Source organism: Pseudochaenichthys georgianus, chromosome 13, assembly GCF_902827115.2.
Source record: "Pseudochaenichthys georgianus chromosome 13, fPseGeo1.2, whole genome shotgun sequence".
In the NCBI taxonomy this organism is placed as follows: Eukaryota; Metazoa; Chordata; class Actinopteri; order Perciformes; family Channichthyidae; genus Pseudochaenichthys; species Pseudochaenichthys georgianus.
The window spans coordinates 10,311,924-10,332,632 of NC_047515.1; positions in this window are offsets into that span (position 1 = coordinate 10,311,924).

Below are 20,709 nucleotides of genomic sequence, written 5' to 3' on the forward strand. Positions count from 1 at the left end.
TGCAGTCGAATAGTCCAACAATCAGCTCCTAACGTCTAACCCTATCGTCTATTCCTTGACCTCTGAGTGAAACGTCACGGGGTTAAGGGATAGTGGATTGGAGAATTCAAAAGGACTTAGGAGAAGAGACTGCGGTACTTTGAGAATCCGACTGCACTTTCACTATCCGACGTGTTTATGATGTGCCAGCGGACGTCATAAATGTGCATCTGCTGCTGTGGGGAAACTATGGATACAGTTTTCTATAGCGGACTACAACATGGATGTTTAATAAGAAGGAGGGACTACTGTAAACTCATCTATAGACTCTGCACCGTGCTCTGATGCTGTTGTTTTATGCTTTATGAACGGGGACAACAGAGAAACATATTCTTCAGGACCAAAGTTGGAATTGAAAAAAAAAAGGAAAGTGAAAGTTATGCTCGTCGTCACCCTCTCCCTTATATTTACTGATAATTTCAGTAAAAACTAACGTTCATATTTCTCTTTTTGATTATAATACTGATGAACGTTCAAAACAAAGCACTTTGGCAACTTACCACATACGTTTTCAAATGCTTAATAAGCACCGTCACTTTCATGATATTATTTCTTGGTCATAATCGGTTGTTTCCATGAACGGCCGAATGTTGTGTGACGGCAAATGCTGTGGCTGCAAGGCATTGTGGGGCAGCCTTTTCTCTTAGTTTGAAACCGCCTTTCCTATCATCTAGAGAATTCGAACGGCACTTATCATGGCTGCCACTGAGGTACTTCCGGGTCATTTCACTCCGTTAGGAAGGCAACCCTGCATTGTCTTTCACATACACAATCATTCTCTCTCACACACTACTATACCCTTATACATACTACAATTCCTCTCTCACAAACACTATCATTCTCTCACACATACACACTACTATACCCTCATACATACTACAATTCCTCTCTCACATACACTATCATTCTTTCTCACACACAACGTTTTCCATCTTGCATACACTACTAGAGTATAATATTGTAGTATGATGTTGTATGTAAGTGGGAATAATAGTGTTTCTAAGAAAATACAGTTTGGTATGTAAGTCAGTTTGATTTATGGCCCAGACAAAAGTGTGTGAAAGAGAGTATGATTGTGCGTGTAAAAGTGTTTAGCAATATGTATAAAAGAGTTTAATGGTGTATGTGTGAGATTATGATATTGTTTGTAAGACCAAGTATGAGTTGTGAGCTAGACGGCCTCTCATATAAATACATTGCTTTTAAAATCGTTCTGTGTGACACATGCCGTGACACTGAGTTGTCTACGGAGCTGAATCATAAAACTCTTTCAAATGGGACAAGTTTCAGTTGATAACTGAAGATTAGAGATAGATTGATTGTCTGTGACCCAATTTCAAATGTTTAACGTAAGATTTGCAAATGCTATGTTTCATTGTGTTTTTGCGGTAAGTCTGTTGAAGTTAGCATGGCTACTGTGGCTAGCTTTGATTGTAGGCTCACACAGAGTAATGTTAGAATACGCCTATGTAATAAAATAAGAAACATTAAGCCTAATTTTAAAAACAGTTAAATAGCGACAGTATAAGGTTGGAGATTGGGGACTGTTTCATGTTGCTTTTTGTGAAACGTAATGCAACGGTAGTTAAGCTAGCTTTGTTGTTGCATCAGGGCCTCTTCTGCTCTGAGAAACTTGCTGGTGTGTGGTTGTTTTGTTGTTATATTCAGTGCATGTAGATGTACTTGATATACTTCCCCTGAAGATACACATGTGTAAAACAAATGGTCTACTGCCAAGTTTTTCAGAAGCAGTGATTGCTTTGCTTGGCAACATTGTTTAACTTTGACTAACAGAACCACCCAGTCGCCAACATCCTCATAGATTGCAGCTTGGTCCAGTTCTACCATTAGGAACCACTGATGCATGTAGCATTACTGTTATACTAGTTTTAGTAGCACACAATTGCAGCTCTGTTGCAGTTTCAGTGAAACGTACAAACATGCTTTGCACAGTCATTAGACAAAACCCGCTACGTAGCCTAGCTCAGTTCCTGGGGCCTTTAATTTTGACTCAAATTTGGCTGAATCCTGATTGGTGGATCACCATTTTCCAACTTAGCCCCACACACACAATGAAAAATGGTAAAAACAAATCCTTAGTATATTCACTTATATGTAATTTTTTTGTTGGAGCACTTACATATATTAAAAATTGAGGGAGGGACTAAAATGTAAAACTGAAACTTTATTTAATAATTAATCTTTTTACAATTTACGCTTTATGACTCTGAAACAAGAACACAGAGATTGAGAAATAGGTACCGTAGGCGAGGAAAATAAAATACAAATAAGAGAAAGAACTGTTTCGGGTACGTTTCGAGGTCAGTGAGAGCCACATTCCACAAACTTGGTTGGTGCACAAGCACGAACAGCTAACATCTGTACAGTCGATCCATATTTGGTAAAAATTCTGAATTGTTTTTAATAATAAATGTTACCATGTGGACATTAATTTCTGCATTTTATGCAATTAAAATGAAGAATCATTCACTAATGAAGAAATTGAAGCTGGGCAGTGATTGAATAGCGATGACCTGATTGTTAAAAATAACAGCAATCTCTGATACACACCATATTTTGGGATGGGCTCTCATCCACATTCTAAAGAATTTCCTTGGTAAAGGCTTGGGAATGCATAGATTACCTTATACAAACAAGTTAATGAGTTACAGCTGATGTTAGGCTTTTTAAAATCACATCCAAACTTCTTTTCTATGCTTTTACCCAAATATTTCTGGGAAATGTGTTCGATTACATATTGTTTGGATATTAATGCAATGATGTTACTTTTGAAGGATGTTTTCCTTGATGAAGAAGGACTGACGCAATGCAAAACATGAAATGATAAATATCGAAAGTCAAACTATGAAATACTGTTGTCAACAATAATTTGACTGTTATGAGTTTTCATTATTCTGTCACTGAAGCTAAAAATGGATGACATAGTATTACATTTGAATATGGTTAATTCCAAATGATGGCATTCTATAACTCTCCCTATTTTTATAAACAGTGTTTTTGTATTAAGGAATAATGCAAGCAATAGTTTTTTACTTTGTCCAAATATAATCGTATTCAATGTTTTCTCGAGATGAGAAGATCAACACCACTACCATTTTTGGGATGAAAAAACAAAAGTCTTGATGTGACTATTTGTCAAAAATAGTATTTACCTAATAACTTTTCCAATACCTCCATAAAGAATATCATGATGTCAGAGAAAGATGTAAAGGAGAATTCATAAGGCCATCGAAAAAATACATTTAGGTTGCCAGAAAAAAAGAATACGGAAGCTATAGTTACAAACTCAATCATGTACAATTCAAACAACAGTTGTTCAGCCAAAATAGGACCATACTTCACAAGAAGAATGTTTTAATGTATGTATAGGGAAAATGTAAACATGACAACTGCAAAAAGGTACTTTGGGCTGGCATTATTAACTTGTAGTTTCTCATTATTTTACTTACGATGAAAGTACCATGAACCAGTCCGGTGTTAAGTAATGACTGTATATTTTGTTTTAGGGAAATGCATGTTAATACAATGCACAGTTTAACTTTCTTCATCTGCCTTTCTCATGGTTTTACATCACTTTCACATCGATATACAGATATATGTAAAAACGCAATATGCAAACACGCCTGAACTTGCCTTTTGACAAAGTTACAAAAAGCATTTGTAATCTAGGGGCTCTCATCCAAAGTACCCCCCAGATCTATGATTGCACTTCTCCTTAAAATAGGTTCTGCCTGTACAAATGAAACACCCTTGGTCATGTGAAAAGAGGTAATGTATCCCTATTTGAGAAGCAACCAAAATATATTACAAAAGTAGAGGAGTTAGGATCAAGCATTTGGTGTTCAGTTACACATTAATACCAGGTGAATGGTTAAAGTGACGTGGGTTTGATATGAAAAGATTGAGCCGAGATGAATATTAAAATAACCCACAACTCACAACTCACCCACTTCACCATGCAGGACAAAAGCCAGAGCGGACCCTTTATTTGTTCTGTGTGAAGTGGAGCCACAGAAATGCCTGTGCAAATGCCATGCTTAACATCTGGTGCAGCCCCGCTTTTATGATATCATCTAACAGTCATCCATATATGTAACTCAATAAAGAGCTCCATCAAGACAATGCAAGGAACCCGCTGACCCTTTGCTCGTGTCCTTTGAATCATTATTGACAGTGATCACTATCCAGTTTGACATACATCATCTACAAATCAATCCATTGTGTAAGTGGTTGACCTTTTTTGAAAGTTGAGATTTAAATTATAATAACACTGTTTTGTGGATTAAATTGTATTGAGTCATAGGTGGGTATACAGCTCAGTTAAATGTAGAGATATGTTAAAGGAGTCCTGCACAATGTTATCCCTTAACAAAATAAGATGACGTATTGTTAAGTGTGTGGTTGATGTAAACCCTGGTCCAGCAATACAATGCATACAAAAAAGAAGTGAAAATCCTTCAACAACTTGTTATCTCTTTGTAGTAGCTTTACCAAAGATTATCATTATGTATGTTAATATGTTCATCTATTGTATATGCATTAACAATTTACTAAAAAGATATAGTGGTACATTGTGTCAACAAGTAGTACGAAGTACAGAATTGAGAAATGAAGCTTAGCGCAAATTCAATAAGGAAGACCTAACACGAGTCACTTACACGTCACTCGATGGCTCCCTTCCCCCCTCATTAAATATGAGGGCGTCACCCTTCAGCAGCCAATAGCTGCACATGCTAAATTCCTTAAATGCCTGCTCTTCCTCCCTGTCAGTTGTCATTTGCAGATGACCGCAACCCGCCTCCACCCCTCTCGCCTCCAGTCTCCTCCAGGACAAAGCTAAACCTTCCTTCTTCAGACCGGTCTCACCTACTCAGCACCACCACCAGTGTCTAGACCCCGGGGATTTCATCGGAGCGGTGCTTTCCCTCCTGAATGATTATCCTGCAAACCGGGGCCTAATCGCCAAACACCATTACATTCTCCTGTTGTATTATCATGGCAATCATTTCATTCATATGACGTGTAAACAATAAATATGTAATTCTTACATCACGTCTCTCCGGTTTGAAATAGCCGTTGGTGTTAATAGATTGCTCCAAAAAGCTAAAGGCAGATCTCAGCTGAGACAATATCTAAAAGCAGCTACATGTGTATCTGTACATACAGTACATGGTATTTACAGTAAAAACATTGTGGAGCACAATGAAAAACAGAATTACACCATAGACAATGCAGAAACCCACTTACAAGAAGATATATGTCCTTAATACATGATAGGAGACATCCATACACATCTCAAGCATGGGACACTGCAGTATCGTTGGGATCATACAGATCGAAGGGTACATAAAACAGCAAACTTAATTGGTTCCACAATGCTGACTTGTTTACTTGGAACAGCTGTGTTAAGAACACATATTTATTTCCTAACAATCAATACTGTATTGGCTGATCTCAGACTGATAAGTGGCAATCTATTATAGTTTATAGACTAGGAGTCCAACTAAAGAACAACAAACATAGACAGACACCCCCCATCATTATTGACCCTAGATCAGTCAAGAGCTAAGATGGCTGCGCTATTTGCACATCTAGACTGATATCCCACTCTAACATCACTACTGTCTGAGTTGGACATCCATCAGACAGACTTCATCGACAGCTTCAAGCCTCTAATCCAGGGGTGGGGAACCTTTTTCCTCTCAAGGGCCATTTACATTTTTACAATATCCTCAGAGGGCCGTACAAATTATTGACCTCTGCTTAAAAAAACTAAAATCACATCCCTTTCATTTCATTCTGTGCAAAGAAAAATCAACCTCTTAATCCAGATATCTCACCATGACTCGCGTATGCATGCACGTGCACGGTGTGGCGTGACCACCAAAACAGAAAGATATGGACACAAGATGTGTGCAAATGTATTTAGTTTCCTATCCATGTGGACCTGATTTAAGTGGGGGGGGGGGACCTAACCTCCCCCGGGAAGATTCTTTTTAAATGTTGAAGTTAAAAGCATCAATCTAGTGCACTTTGAGAGCAACATTAGGAGATCTATGGATACATCTCTCAACACCCATATGAAACAGAACTGTAAGCAGATTTATCTTTCTTTATGAATATTTTACAAATCACTCCCTTTTCAAACTGTAGGCTATTCTTCTTTATTAATAACACATTTTTGTTACTGTCATATAGTATTTTATACCTGTTAAACCTATACTTTATTCTCTTATTTTTTATAACTATAATGATCATATAAAGATGTGCCTTTACCTCACTGGTTGTAGAAAAAGCTTCTTATATTCGTTAGCATAGCTAGCTAACCAGATGCTAATAACAACAAAGTTATTGACTGTATGATCAGGGGGGCCGCCAGGGATTTTGGGCCCCATGAAAATATATCACATTGGGCCCCACCACCAGGCCCAAGCCACGCCAACCAAGCACAATGCTGTAACCACACCTCCAGAACCCAACCAACCCGTTTATGCTTTAGATAACTCTATCTTTACAGGCTTGCATCTATCTTGTAGTCCAATACTAACCGCACAATATTTACTGACACTCAGCGGTGAAAGTATAACACTGTGCAGACGTGCAACATTCTGCTGCAGTAGAATTAATTATTTGATATAACATTAACATTCCTGACAATAGAGCTCAATAGTCATCTTTTATGGTGTACATGCCTTTTTAATGACATTTTTGAATGGAACATTCATAAATCAAAATAAATATAACTTAAATATACATGACCTCTTAAATTAAAATAAAGTGAACATTAACACCAATATTATCATTTATAAAATAGTTATTACGAGCCCTTTGCTCAGCCTTACTCACCAAGAGCCCAGCGCCTAGCCTTCTTACAGGCACAATCACTGATCAAGTCCTTGAAGTCCAGCTTTCCAGCCAACTGGCTTTCAATGGACAGCATGGCAAGACTGCAAAGCCTTTTGGGGGGACAGGGCTGGGACAGGGACAGGGACAGGGCTGCTAAGCCTAAATATGGATCTGTTGGTCTTGGCACCAGGGGGGGGGGGAGGGGGCAACTGATTTAGTATGAATAGCTGCTAAAAACGTACCTGCATTTATTAAATGTCAGCTAAAAGAGGAGTGAAATGAAAAACCTCTGCATTTTCTGTGAATATATTAACAGTAGGCTACTTAATGTCTGCAAAACATTACAATTATTATTTACAATGGGCTAAGCTTAGCTAACAGACTCATTTCCACCACTCATGGACCACACCCACCTTTTCTTTTGAAAAACTGGGTGACATACTGTCGCCCTTTAGTCCCTCTCTCTTTCTCTCCTTTCATTTCTTTTTTGAAAGCCTGACTTTGTTAGTCGTTGAGACATCGTACACATGTAAGTACTAGCATCCCTCCTCACATGCTCTCACTCTCTGCCAGAAAGTGCGGTGCCGCCGGGTGCCGCACAGTGTTTTGGAGGCAGGACCAAACTATTACATGTAAATAGAGGGGGGTGTACAGAGGCTTTGGATAATTAACTTCTGGAAGAAAAAAAGTGAAATGAATCGTAAGTTTAGTGAGTACATTATCAATTTAACGTTATATTAATGTTAATTGTTGATGATTGATGAAAGGTGACTTAGGGTGCGTTCACACCTGCCTTGTATAGTCCGGTTGAATCGAACCCTGGTGCGTTTAGCCGCTTGGTGCGGTTCATTTGGGTCGGTGTGAACGCAGTCCGAGACCTCTTAAGTGAACTAAACAACCGGACTCTGGTCCGCTAAAATAGGTGGTCTCGGAGCGCTTGCTTGCGAACTCTGGAGAGGTGCATTGCTGGTGTGAACGCAGTCCGCACCAAAACATAGGAAGCGCAGTATGTACGTGTCACAAGAACGCGGATATCTTCAAAAATCTTTAGCGAAAGAGTCTTTCAAGACATCCGCGGTTGTTTAGTTAAAGAGTAAAGCAGAATTAAGTGTTGAACAGTGTCGTGTAAAGTAAAAATTCTCCGTCAGCTACATAAAAGTTAGAACACCTGTCGTCGGTGAAACGCCCCTCCTCTGCAGGACGTCTCTCATGGATAAGCAGGAAAAGAACACCGACAGGCTGATCAGGAGCCCGACGTGAAGCGGAGGGATCTAGATCGGCATGAAGGTGTTCTTTTCCCCATAATGACCTCGCTGCTGCACATTATGCCGCTTATTACATGGCCACATTCTCAACAAAGTAACGACATGACTCACAATATTAATTGAAATGCTTTTGTGGATTTAGAAAATTATTTTATTGATTTAAAAAATAATTGTATTTAAATGTACATGCATCCGCTAAGAAAAATAGTCCGTTGTTACTGTTTGAACTAACGTAGCAACGGCAGGAACTGCTTCGATAGCGTTTTTGAGGAGCTTTTTGATTACAGATTTGAAAAAATCGTTGCTTGCTTTAATAGTAGCACAATTCATTATGTCAAACCTTGGGAAGTATCTAGATATCCCTGCCCTAATGCCAAAGTAACTGGCAACTGAATATGTGTCGCCGTCTGACCTATGTCTGGACCGCTGCGTAAAAAGGAGGGTTTCTACCCGTTACTTCTCCGCTGTTTTCTTGTCGCTCTTGTCTTGTCAGTTAGTTTCAGCCAAACTGTATACAGTTAAATCGAACGGACTTCTTTGTGCAGATGTGAGCGTCCGTAACAACGGTCAATAAATCCTTGACAGCGGTCTGTCTGTTCTGGATTAAAAACGTGTCACGTGTTTTGAATTGACCAATCAGAATCGAGTATTCAACAAAGCCATGTAATAATGTTTTTTAACGGACGTTTTTGGTTATATAATCATGTCTGTTGATCTCCAGACTAACAGCAGCATGAGAATAACCTGCCGAAAGTGCCGATCCATGGCGGAGGCTCCGCTAGAAAATGCCGGGATTTGCGTTTGTACCCCCTTAATGTCTGACCAATGGTTGAACAGCATTTCCGTGCACATGACTTGTGTTTAAAGTTTATAGTCCCTTTGAGTTTTTGCCAGTGTGAACGCAAACCGAACCTTCTGAAAAATGAAACAATGTAACAAACTGTGGTCTGGTGCGCACCAGAGAGCGGACTATTAGGTGTGAACACACCCTTAAACTGTTTTTCTTAATGTTCCAATTTTTTTTGGGGCCCCTGTCAGTCACGGGCCCTTAGAATCGTCCTAACTTTTCATCCCCTTTCGGCGCCCCAGTGTATGATCAGTATGACAGATGAACAGATCGCCACTGAGCTTACAACTAAAGACACAGCCACGCAGAAACTGCGGCATGTGTACGGCTCCTTATCGGTACTGCAATTTCTGAAGTACTGGAGCGGCGTTCTGGTGCTCTCCGTCAGAACTGCACCCCTGTCAGACGAGACATATACCACGTTAGGCTCGTGTTGTGTTCAAGGACCCTGACCTTGGCCAGGAAAAACAGGCACTCGCTTGTTTAATTTTTTTGCGGTCTATCCATCCATCCATCCATCTTCTCCCGCTTATCCGTGGTCGGGTCGCGGGGGTAGCAGTTCCAGCAGAGAGCCCCAAACTTTCTTTTCCCTGGCGACATCAACCAGCTCTGACTGGGGGATCCCAAGGCGCTCCCAGGCCAGCGAAGAGATATAATCCCTCCACCTGGTCCTAGGCCTACCTCTTGGTCTCTTCCCAGCTGGACGTGCCTGGAACACCTCCCTAGGGAGGCGCCCAGGTGGCATCCTAACTAGGTGCCCGAACCACCTCAACTGGCTTCTTTCGACGCGAAGGAGGAGCGGCTCAACTCCGAGTCCCTCCCTGATGACCGAACTTCTCACCTTATCACCTTATCACCAGCCACCCGGCGGAGGAAACCCATCTCGGCCGCTTGTATCCGCGATCTCGTTCTTTCGGTCATGACCCATCCTTCATGACCATAGGTGAGGGTAGGAACGAAAATGGCCCGGTAGACAGAGAGCTTTGCCTTCTGGCTCAGCTCCCTTTTCATCACAACGGTGCGGTAAAGCGACTGCAGTACCGCTGCCGCTGCTCCGATTCTCCGGCCCATCTCACGCTCCATTGTTCCCTCACTCGAGAACAAGACCCCGAGATACTTGAACTCCTTCACTTGGGGTAAGGACTCATTCCCTACTTGGAGTGGACAGTCCATCGGTTTCCTGCTGAGAACCATGGCCTCAGATTTGGAGGTGCTGATCCTCATCCCAGCCGCTTCACACTCGGTTGCGAACCGATCCAGTGAGTGCTGAAGGTCGCAGACCGATGAAGCCATCAGAACCACATCATCTGCAAAAAGCAGTGGTGCAATCCTTAGTCCACCGAACCGCAGACCCCCTGCCCCACGACTACGCCTCGAAATCCGATCCATGTATATTACAAACAGGATTGGTGACAAAGCGCAGCCCTGGCGGAGGCCAACCCTCACCGGAAATGGGTCCGACTTACTGCCGAGGACCCGGACACAGCTCTCGCTTTGGGAGTACAGAGATTGGATGGCCCTGAGTAGAGACCCCCTCACCCCATACTCCCGCAGCACCTCCCACAGTAACTCCCTGGGAACTCGGTCATACGCCTTCTCCAAGTCTACAAAACACATGTAGACCAGATAAGCGTACTCCCAAGCCCCCTCCAGGATCCTTGCGAGAGTAAAAAGCTGATCCGTCGTTCCACGACCAGGACGGAATCCGCATTGTTCCTCCTCAATCTGAGGTTCGACAATCGGCCTGACCCTCCTTTCGAGTACCTTGGAGTAAACTTTCCCGGGGAGGCTGAGTAGTGTGATGCCTCTGTAATTGACACACACCCTCTGATCCCCCTTTTTAAAAAGGGGAACCACCACCCCGGTCTGCCACTCCTTCGGCACTGTTTCCGACTTCCACGCAACGTTGATGAGACGTGTCAACCATGACAGTCCCTCAACACCCAGAGCCTTCAGCATTTCCGGGCAGATCTCATCCACCCCCGGGGCTTTGCCACTGTGGAGTTGTTTGACGACCTCAGTGACCTCCCCCCGGGAGATTGGTGTTGATCCCCCGTCATACTCCAGCTCTGCCTCTAACATAGAGGGCGGAGTTGTCGGGTTCAGGAGTTCCTCAAAGTGTTCCTTCCAACGCCCTAACACTCCATCAGTTGAGGTCAACAACGTCCCATCCTTACTGTACACAGCTTGGATGGTTCCCTGCTTCCCCCTCCTGAGGTGTCGGACAGTTTTCCAGAACAACTTTGGTGCCGCCCGAAAGTCCTTCTCCATGTCTTCTCCGAACTTCTCCCACACCCGCTGCTTTGCCTCGGCCACGGATGAGGCTGCTGCCCTTCGGGCCTGTCGGTACCTTGCAACTGCCTCGGGAGTCCCCCGGGATAACAAATCCCTGAAGGCCTCCTTCTTCAGTCGGACGGCTTCCCTGACCACCGGTGTCCACCAGGAGGTTCGAGGGTTATCGCCCCTTGAGGCACCTAGGACCTTGAGACCACAGCTCCCCACCGCGGCTTCGGCAATAGAGGCTTTGAACACCGACCACTCTGGTTCAATGTCCCCAACCTCCACAGGAATGCACGAAAAGCTCCGCCGGAGGTGCGAGTTGAAGGCCTCCTGAACTTGGGCCTCCTCCAGACGTTCCCAGTTCACCCGAACTACACGTTTGGGCTTACCAGGTCTATCCAGAGGCTTCCCCCGCCACTCGACCCAACTCACCACCAGATGGTGATCAGTTGACAACTCCGCCCCTCTCTTTACCCGAGTGTCCAAAACATACGGCCTCAGGTCCGATGATACGATAACGAAATCGATCATGGACCTTCTGCCTAGGGTGCTCTGGTACCACGTACACTTATGAGCATCCTTATGTTCGAACATGGTGTTTGTTATGGCCAATCCATGACTAGCACAGAAGTCCAGTAACAAACCACCACTCCTGGTTCAGATCAGGGGGCCCGTTTTTTGCGGTCTAGATTTCTTAAATGTTTTTCTTTTTTGCGTGTGTTTATAAATTACCTCGAGGGCCGTACCAAATTGTCTCGCGGGCCGTATACGGCCCGGAGGCCGGAGGTTCCCCACCCCTGCTCTAATCCATCAGCTCCATTGACTGTAATGTGGAAATATCCCCACGAAGGCCAACTGGGAGTAGTTTATCAGACTGCAATAGGGATTCAAAACCTTTATTTATCCAGGTAAAATCCCATTGAAATCAATGATCTCTTTTTCAAGGGAGACCTGCAGCAGTACTGTAGGTTCCACAAGAAGACATAAAAACATAAACAACAGAACAACAAAAGGACATCATACAGCAAAATGTACAGGGATTACAATTTACATATCTAACCACATGTACAGGTACCAACAGCATCTGATTTTGTAGCATCCAACCGAGCTTTAAAAACATGTAGTGGTACTAGCTTGGTAATTTTCCATTCTTTTTGCAGACTGTTCCATGTTAGTGGAGCTGCACATCTAAAAGCTTTCTTCCCTAACCTCAGTGAGATGATAGTGAACTGTTCATGAACTTGTCATGAAAAGTTCATGAAATATTAGTGAACCATATTCATGAACAGCTCATAAACAGCTCATAACAAAGTTGATGAACTGTTCATGAAAGTGACATGAACATTAAATGGCACTAGGGCAGTTCATGAACTACTCATGAAACTCCTGTGCTGGAATGGTTCATGAACAATTCATGGAATATGGTTTTAGGCAGGTTCATGAACAATTCATGAAATGGAGTTTTCAGTGAGTGTGTAGGGATATTCAACCAAGAACATATCAAGAACTGTTCATGAACATATCAAGAACTGTTCATAACAACATCATGAACCGTTCATGAACAGTTCATACCCAGTCACTGAATATAATTCAATGGCTGGCTATGAACTGTTCATGAACTGTTCATGTACATGAACTGTTCATGAACCACTGACTGTGGGTCAATTGGCAACCATAGAAAACAACAATTATGTCAATCACAATGGAACTTTACTCAAATTAACAAACAAACAAACAAACATACATGTATACAGGTGGAGCACTACAATTAATCCTATCACTATTTGAAGCAGTTCTTGACACTCAGCTGCACAACATTTTTGTTACGGGTCCTAAAAGCTTGGGTACCACAGCAACAATAAATGATTTCTGTAGAAAACAGAAAAGTGCAGCAGCAATAATTATACACAGGATCCGGTTGATCGTCTGGAATGCTTCTTATTCAAAATTCAAAGTACACAGTTACATTCAAATAGCTGTACTTTACAAACATCACATTTATCCATTTAAGTTATCTGTCTGTCACAGTCAATTACTGTATCTCAAGGAGAAATTCAACATAGTCAATATAAATTATTACATTACATTGCATTTAGCTGACGCTTTTATCCAAAGCGACTTACAATAAGTGCGTTCGACCAACAAAATACAAACTTGAAGAAAACAGAATCATAAAGTACATCAGGTTTCATAGAGCAAAAACATTTCAAGTGCTACTCAACTGGCTTTAGGTAAGCCAGTCCATAAGTGCTTTGTTAATAGTTCTATTGCTCGAAGTGGAGTCGAAAGAGATGAGTTTTCAGTCTGCGCCGGAAGGTGTGTAAGCTATCTGCTGTCCTGATGTCAATGGGGAGCTCATTCCACCATTTTGGAGCCAGGATAGCAAACCCACGTGTTTTTGCTGATGGGAACTTGGGTCCCCTTCGCAGCGAGGGTGCAGCGAGCTGTTTGGTTGATGCAGAGCGGAGTGCACGTGCTGGGGTGTACGATTAACCATGTCCTGGATGTAGGAAGGGCCAGATCCATTCGCAGCATGGTACGCAAGTACCATTGTCTTGAAGTGGATTCTGGCAGTTACTAGCCAGTGGAGGGAGCGGAGGAGCGGCGTGGTGTGGGAACATTTAGGAAGGTTGAAGACCAGACGAGCCGCTGCATTCTGGATGAGCTGCAGGTCGGATGGCACATGCAGGTAGACCAGCCAGGAGGGAGTTGCAGTAGTCTAGGCGTGAGATGATGAGAGCCTGGACCAGAACCTGCGTCGCTTTCTGGGTCAGCTGGGGACGCATCCTCCTGATGTTGTAAAGCGTGTATCTGCAGCAGCGGGTTGTAGCAGCTATGTTTGCAGTGAAGGACAGGTTGTTATCTATAAACACATAACGCTATCAAATAATACTTTCTATCAATATATCTATCTTTACCAAATATAACATATTATGGAGATCACAAAAATACACTGTCAATGTTAATAAACAAAAAACAAGGCAATGTGCCTGCAAGACTGCACTCAGGTAAACAAAACATATTACCCGTGCGCAGCAGCTAACCTGCCTGCGAGCCTTCGCTCAGGTCACATTTACCCAGGTGCGGCTGAAGCCCGCGAAAATGGCATCTATTGTTGCCGACAGTTTAGTATTTTTAAAATACCGTTACTATGTCAAACATGCTCAAAACCTTCTGACACACTCTCCTAAACATCTCCAACATCATATCTAATTCACACAAGTTAACATCGATCATTTTCATTATGTACTGACCTGTAGAAAACAGAAAAGTGGAGCAGCAATAATTATACACAGGATCCGGTTGATCGTCTGGATTGCTTCTGAGGAGGGGGCGGAAGTGTCCCCCCTAAGGTAACCCAGATGTCACCGCTCACCTGCCAAAGGTTCCACCTTGGCGCTACTTACTCGTACTGCTTCTCAAACAGTACAGATAAACCATAAAATGATATGAATGTCACCAAAATAAATACAGATAATGTTCAGTTTCAAATTCACTATTGTTTTGTTTTAAGATTAAAAGTTTTAAAAAAGAAAGAAATGTTCAAATAGTAGATGAATATTCAAGAGGTCTTTAAAAACATCACACTGATCATCAAAAGTTCATAAAATGCTCATGAATATTCCAAAATATTCTGAACTTGCCACAATCATCCAAAATTCATGAAATGCTCATAGTCATGAAAAGTTCATGAAATACTCATGCACACTTTTTGGGGTTTTAATTATAATGTTGTGATTGGCTGGATCATGAAAAGTTCATAAATTGCTCATAAAAGTCTGTCATGAGCAAAACAGGAACTTTATATGAATGAACAATGTTCATAAACATTTCATGAACTGCTCTTTAAAATGGTTCATGAGCATTTTAAGAATGTTGGTTCATGAACATGACAAGTGAACATATAATGAGTTGTTCATGAATGTTTCATGAATGCTCATGAACAGCTCATAAAGTCATGAACTCCATCTCGCAGGGGAAGACAGTCCTAGCACTTGGCACATTTAATAAAACCACAGCATGCAATCTCAGGCAATAAGTACTTTCAATTCGCAGAGAGATCAGGGAGCAGATATAAGATGGTAGTTTATCCAACATGGCTTTGTAAATGAAAAAGTACCAGTGACTGAGCCTCCGTACAGTAAGTGATGGCAAAACCGCCTTGGTATACAGGGTACAGTGATGCGTAAGTGCTTTACAATTTTTCAAACATCTCAGTGCACTGTGATACGCAGCATCTAACTTGCTCAGGTAATTGGCATGTGCATTCATATATAACAAATCACCATAGTCCAGCACAGGTAAAAAGGTCACAGTGACTAGCCTTTTCCTGGCCTCAAGCGAGAAACAGGACCTATTTCTGTAAAAGAAACCTAGTCTAACCCTCAGCTTTTTAAGCAGGTTATTTACATGAAATTTAAAAGTGAGACAATCATCAAGCCAGATACCCAAGTATTTGTAACAGGTAACCACTTCAAGTTGTATTCCTTGCTTAGTTACAATATCCAAAGCAGTCTCCGGTGTATTTTTAGCTTTAGCTTTAGAAAAGAGCATTACCTTGGTTTTATCCACATTTAACAGAAGCTTAAGCTCAGAGAGCTGAGCCTGAATAATGTTAAAAACAGCCTGTAATTTAACAACAGCCTCGTTAATCGAGGGACCTGCACAGTACATAACGGTATCGTCGCATAAAAATGTTAGGTTGCTCCTTCGACATTTTCACCTAAACTATTAATATAGATAGAGAATAATAGCGGACCCTAAAACTGAACCTTGTGGTACACCATTAGTGATGTTTAACCACTCAGAAGACAGCCCATTAAACTGAACACATTGGGACCTTTCAGAGAGGTAGTTCACAAACCACCCCACTGCATGGCTGGATATGCCAATACTGACCAGCCTCTGCTTCAAAATGCGATGATCGACGGTGTCAAACGCTTTTGAAAGGTCAATAAATAGAGCTGCACAACTCTGCTTATTATCTAAAATACTCGCCACATCATTCACCACTTTCATTGTGGCAGTGATGGTGCTATGTTGCTTTCTGAAGCCTGACTGATGTTTAGACAGGATGTCATTTGTACATAAAAACTCCTTTACTTGTTCACTCACTAGGCGTTCAAGAACCTTAGCCAGAACTGACAACTTAGAGATGGGTCTATAATTGTTTAATAAGGTGGCCTCCCCTCCTTTTAGTAGTGGCAGGACATAAGCTGACTTCCATACTTTTGGGATTTTGTTCGTGCTGAGAGAGAGGTTAAAAAGAGTAGTAAGAGGTGGAGCAATAAAATCTGCAGCTATCTTTAAAAAGAAAGGTTCTACGTTGTCCGGACCAGCCGGCTTTTTAGGATCTAGCTTGGTTAAGACTTCACGAACAACATCAACGGTAAAAGGAGTAAAACTGAAAGGGTTTTCCAGACCACATTGTTCTGTGTCACCGACTGTGGTGTTCACAGAAGCAGAATTAGAAACAGAATGAAACAGAGAGCCACAGGACACAAAATGCTCATTAAACAATTTAACATGGTAGCCCTATCCGATATAGTGCCAGATGCTGTGGTAAGGCACGGAGGTAGCTCATTACGGATTATCGATTTTATGGCTTTCCAGAATTTTCTGTTGTTTCTGTTGTTCATGTTCTTTGTGGTAACTGAGATGACTGGGATGTTGTGACATGAGCAATTATTCAACTTGTGCTTCTTTAATGGCATTGTGGCCAGGGCGGACTTAAATCAACATGTGATTACATTAATGCTTTAATGTAAAATGAAATGTGATTATGTTCCTTGGATTGAAAATTGCGTTGAGAAAGCTGACTCTATGGGTCATGCTAACCTTGCACTCACCTTTTCATTGTACATTTTATGCGAAACAAGGACACTGGCGGGTGCAAAGATTGCATTTAAATATACCAGGTTGAAACATATTGGAATATTTCTTTGAAGGTTGAGCAGAACTCAATAGAACGTGTGAGCAAAGCACAACCGTCTCGAAGAGAACATAATTATATAATTATTATTATTATAAAATATATTATAATATCCATGAGTTATGCATACTCCCACTGTTCTGTTGAAAGTTATGGGTTGTACAATACAGAAGTTCTGCCTTTGTAGATTAGTTGCCATGTACATACAATTATTAGCCAAACATGAAAACCAAAGTTTATACAAGACGAAGAAAAAGCCCATGCAATCTCCCTCTTACAACTGCCACTGTTGAAAGATAGGATCCAGTGGTGTGAGGATGCTACGAGGAGCTGAAATAAAGAGCGTGGGCGTGACAGGGGGTTTTGACTGCCTCACAGTTTCCAGCTCCATTTATCATTCTCAGATTCCATATGTAGAATGTGTTAGCTGCAGGGAGGAGAGAAGTGGAAGCCCGGCCCGGACAGCCTCTGATGGATTACCTGCATACTTCACAAGATGTTCTAATTAAATCTAACTCCAACAGAAATAGCAACAGGTGCCACTCTCTGTTCCACGTTTTACGTCCCTTACACTTTGTACTGGATCAGTGAGGACGGCTGGAAAACATCTGCATACTGTTCTGACAACAACTTCAATGTAGAATCTCGAGGCCAGATGGAGAAAATATGCTGCTATTATGAAACTATCCTTTGGCAAGATGCTTCTGGAAAAACCTGAAATCTCTCCGATATGAACTTGAGTACTGCTTGAGTTCACTCTGAAGTATCTTCAATTCACTTTTAAGAACCCTTTGGTCAGGATCAGTTTATTCATAGCAGCTATTTTAGGGTACATGTAAGTATTGCTTGAAATGTTCATTAATTTGAAAACCTGTCTGATGCAATCGCTTAAACTCTTGGTCCCAAGAGAAAAAGTGTATTTTATATTGACCTTTTTGGAATTAAGGTTAACAATACAGCCACTTATCCAATAATATGTTCTGTATTAGTGAGCTGTGGTTGAAAACAATGACCTTTCAACATTTTGCATATTTTTTGCACACTTATTGGACTCTTTTTCAGCTTTCCATCAACTGATTGTATTTGAGTCAGCTAGAAGACTTAGTGATGATATTATATGTGTGCATTTGCAATCATGTTATCTTTTTATAATGTAATTAATGAAAAAGGAAGAGTGGATAAGTTTATAAGGACAACAATAAGATATGCTTGCTTGATTGATTGATTGATTGATTGATTGATTGATTGATTGGTTGGTTGATTGGTTGGTTGATTGGGTACAATTTGACCAGGAAAATAAGTCTTTGAATAGTGACAAGCTTGTGTTCTAAGCTCTTGAATTGATGTTCTTCATATTTACTTATTTGGGGCTGAAACCAGCAGTGTAGAATTAGACATCCAGTCATGAATGGAAAAATAAAAGTCTGTCTCAAACTTAATGTACCTTTTGCCAGCAGCATTTTGTGGCTAAGTACTCCAAAACATTTCAAGACACACAAATTAAAAAACCCTTCAGTTTGTATATTGCTCAAACCACGGAAACATGAGCCATATGGTTGAACCAGACGCTTCAACATCCAATCCAAGCATGAACAAAAAATTTAAATGCCAGAACACTGTTTCAAAGTGCTGTTTTTAAATCCCGAATAAGCCTGAGCTTGAATCTGACAGTACTATAGATAGTCTGTTGTAGCTGACAAACCGTTGTCAACTACTGGAAACTGGAAAATCAATTAGATACTATATAAAAGCTTGTAAACTCCCACAAAAATGTTTGTTGTTCTAAGAATTACATGTTTAAGTGATTATTTGTCAGATCAGTACTACTCTGACCGTCTGTCCAACCTGGCCGGTTTTATCCTTCAAATAAGTAATCCCATCCAAAAAGCTCTATATGTTTGGGTAGTTAGAAGAACTTGTGAAAAACGATGACAACATACCAGTGAAGAGCGGTATGTTGCCTTTTAAAAAAGCAGAAGCAGAGCCCTCTTCTCTGTAATAATGACACAGAGGTGTTATTACTGATGATACGATCCCTGAGTCACAAATACTAAATTGCATGTGGAGGGAAAACACACACACATCATGTTTAAAGGGGACCTATCATGCAAAATGCACTTTGTGATGTCTTTTATACATAAATATGTGTCCCCGGTGCGTCGGGGAACTCACGCAGCGTCAGAAAATAAAACCCTCTCTTTTCCTCCGTACCCAGATCTTTTAAAAACAGGGGTAGAACGAGCGGATACAGATTTTGCTGCTGATCTGATGTCAAATCGGCAGCGGACCCACAGAAAGTTGCTATCAGAAACAATGCCTGACATGTTTTTGGACGTAATCTCGTCTTTGTTTATATTAGCAAGCCTCGCTAATACTCAAAGCTAACCTGTAGCCTACTGGAGAGCACATGTGTTTAAAAAGCAGGAAATAAAAAAAGGAACTCACCTTGTGATAAACCCGCAAGAGAAAAGCATTGAGCTCCCATACTGTTTCAGAAATAATCCTTGATGTGTTTAGAACAGGATGGCATTTTATCACAGCAGAATTTAACTTTATCTCCGGTAGAATTCTGATCAGGCATTAGCTCCGCCTCCTCTTTTTTTTTTTTAAGCTAAGGACCCAAAATCTGCGTTTTTCTAACAGGGCTGCAAAAGAGTGGTATGAGCAGTATGAGGCATGGCTACAATGGGTGAACTGTTATTTATGTTACTGGTATTTTAAAGCAAAACACTTCACAGACATGTTTTGTACGTATAGGTATGGCCCTACAATATATTTTTCCAATATAGCATAATAGGTCCACTTTAAATCATCACTACAATCCTCTGGTATGTGTGATTTGATACAATATGTAACTAGGAATCAAACATAGTGGGCTTATCATTATAAGAATGTTGAGCACTGGCTTGGATATGTATCTCCTGTCCACCTCAATGATATGATGCATTGTGAAATTGATCATAACATCATCCTTAACTAAATAACCAGATTCAAGCCAAACGTTATCCTCTGCCATTAAATGTATTCACGTCATAAAATCCTATCTTCTCTTACGTTGTTTCCCAGGAGTTTGTAACAAATAAAATGCTGAGTGCCATGAAAATGAAAGTGTAGCTGGTTGGCATGGCACGTAGCTGTACTGGCATGGCATGTTCACTGACCCCTTGTTACTGTGTGGGTCACTGAGTAATGTCATTGATGGTGTTAATGTGACAGCCTGTTTGATGTTAGTCATACTCAGAGTGGTAAACATAAAAATAGCTAAGCTTAGGGAATAGATGTTTAACTGGAAAGGATGTCACTTCTAAACTGAGGTAGTGATTCTAAATATTGGCAAAATGTTCTTGTTAGCTTTATCGCCAGCTAAATCCCAGACTCAACCTCTTATAAAACTAGACGGCAAACATCTAGGGATTTGAAAACCTCATCCTTATTATCTCTAATTCAACATAATTTGTGTTTATACAGTTTTAGCCCAA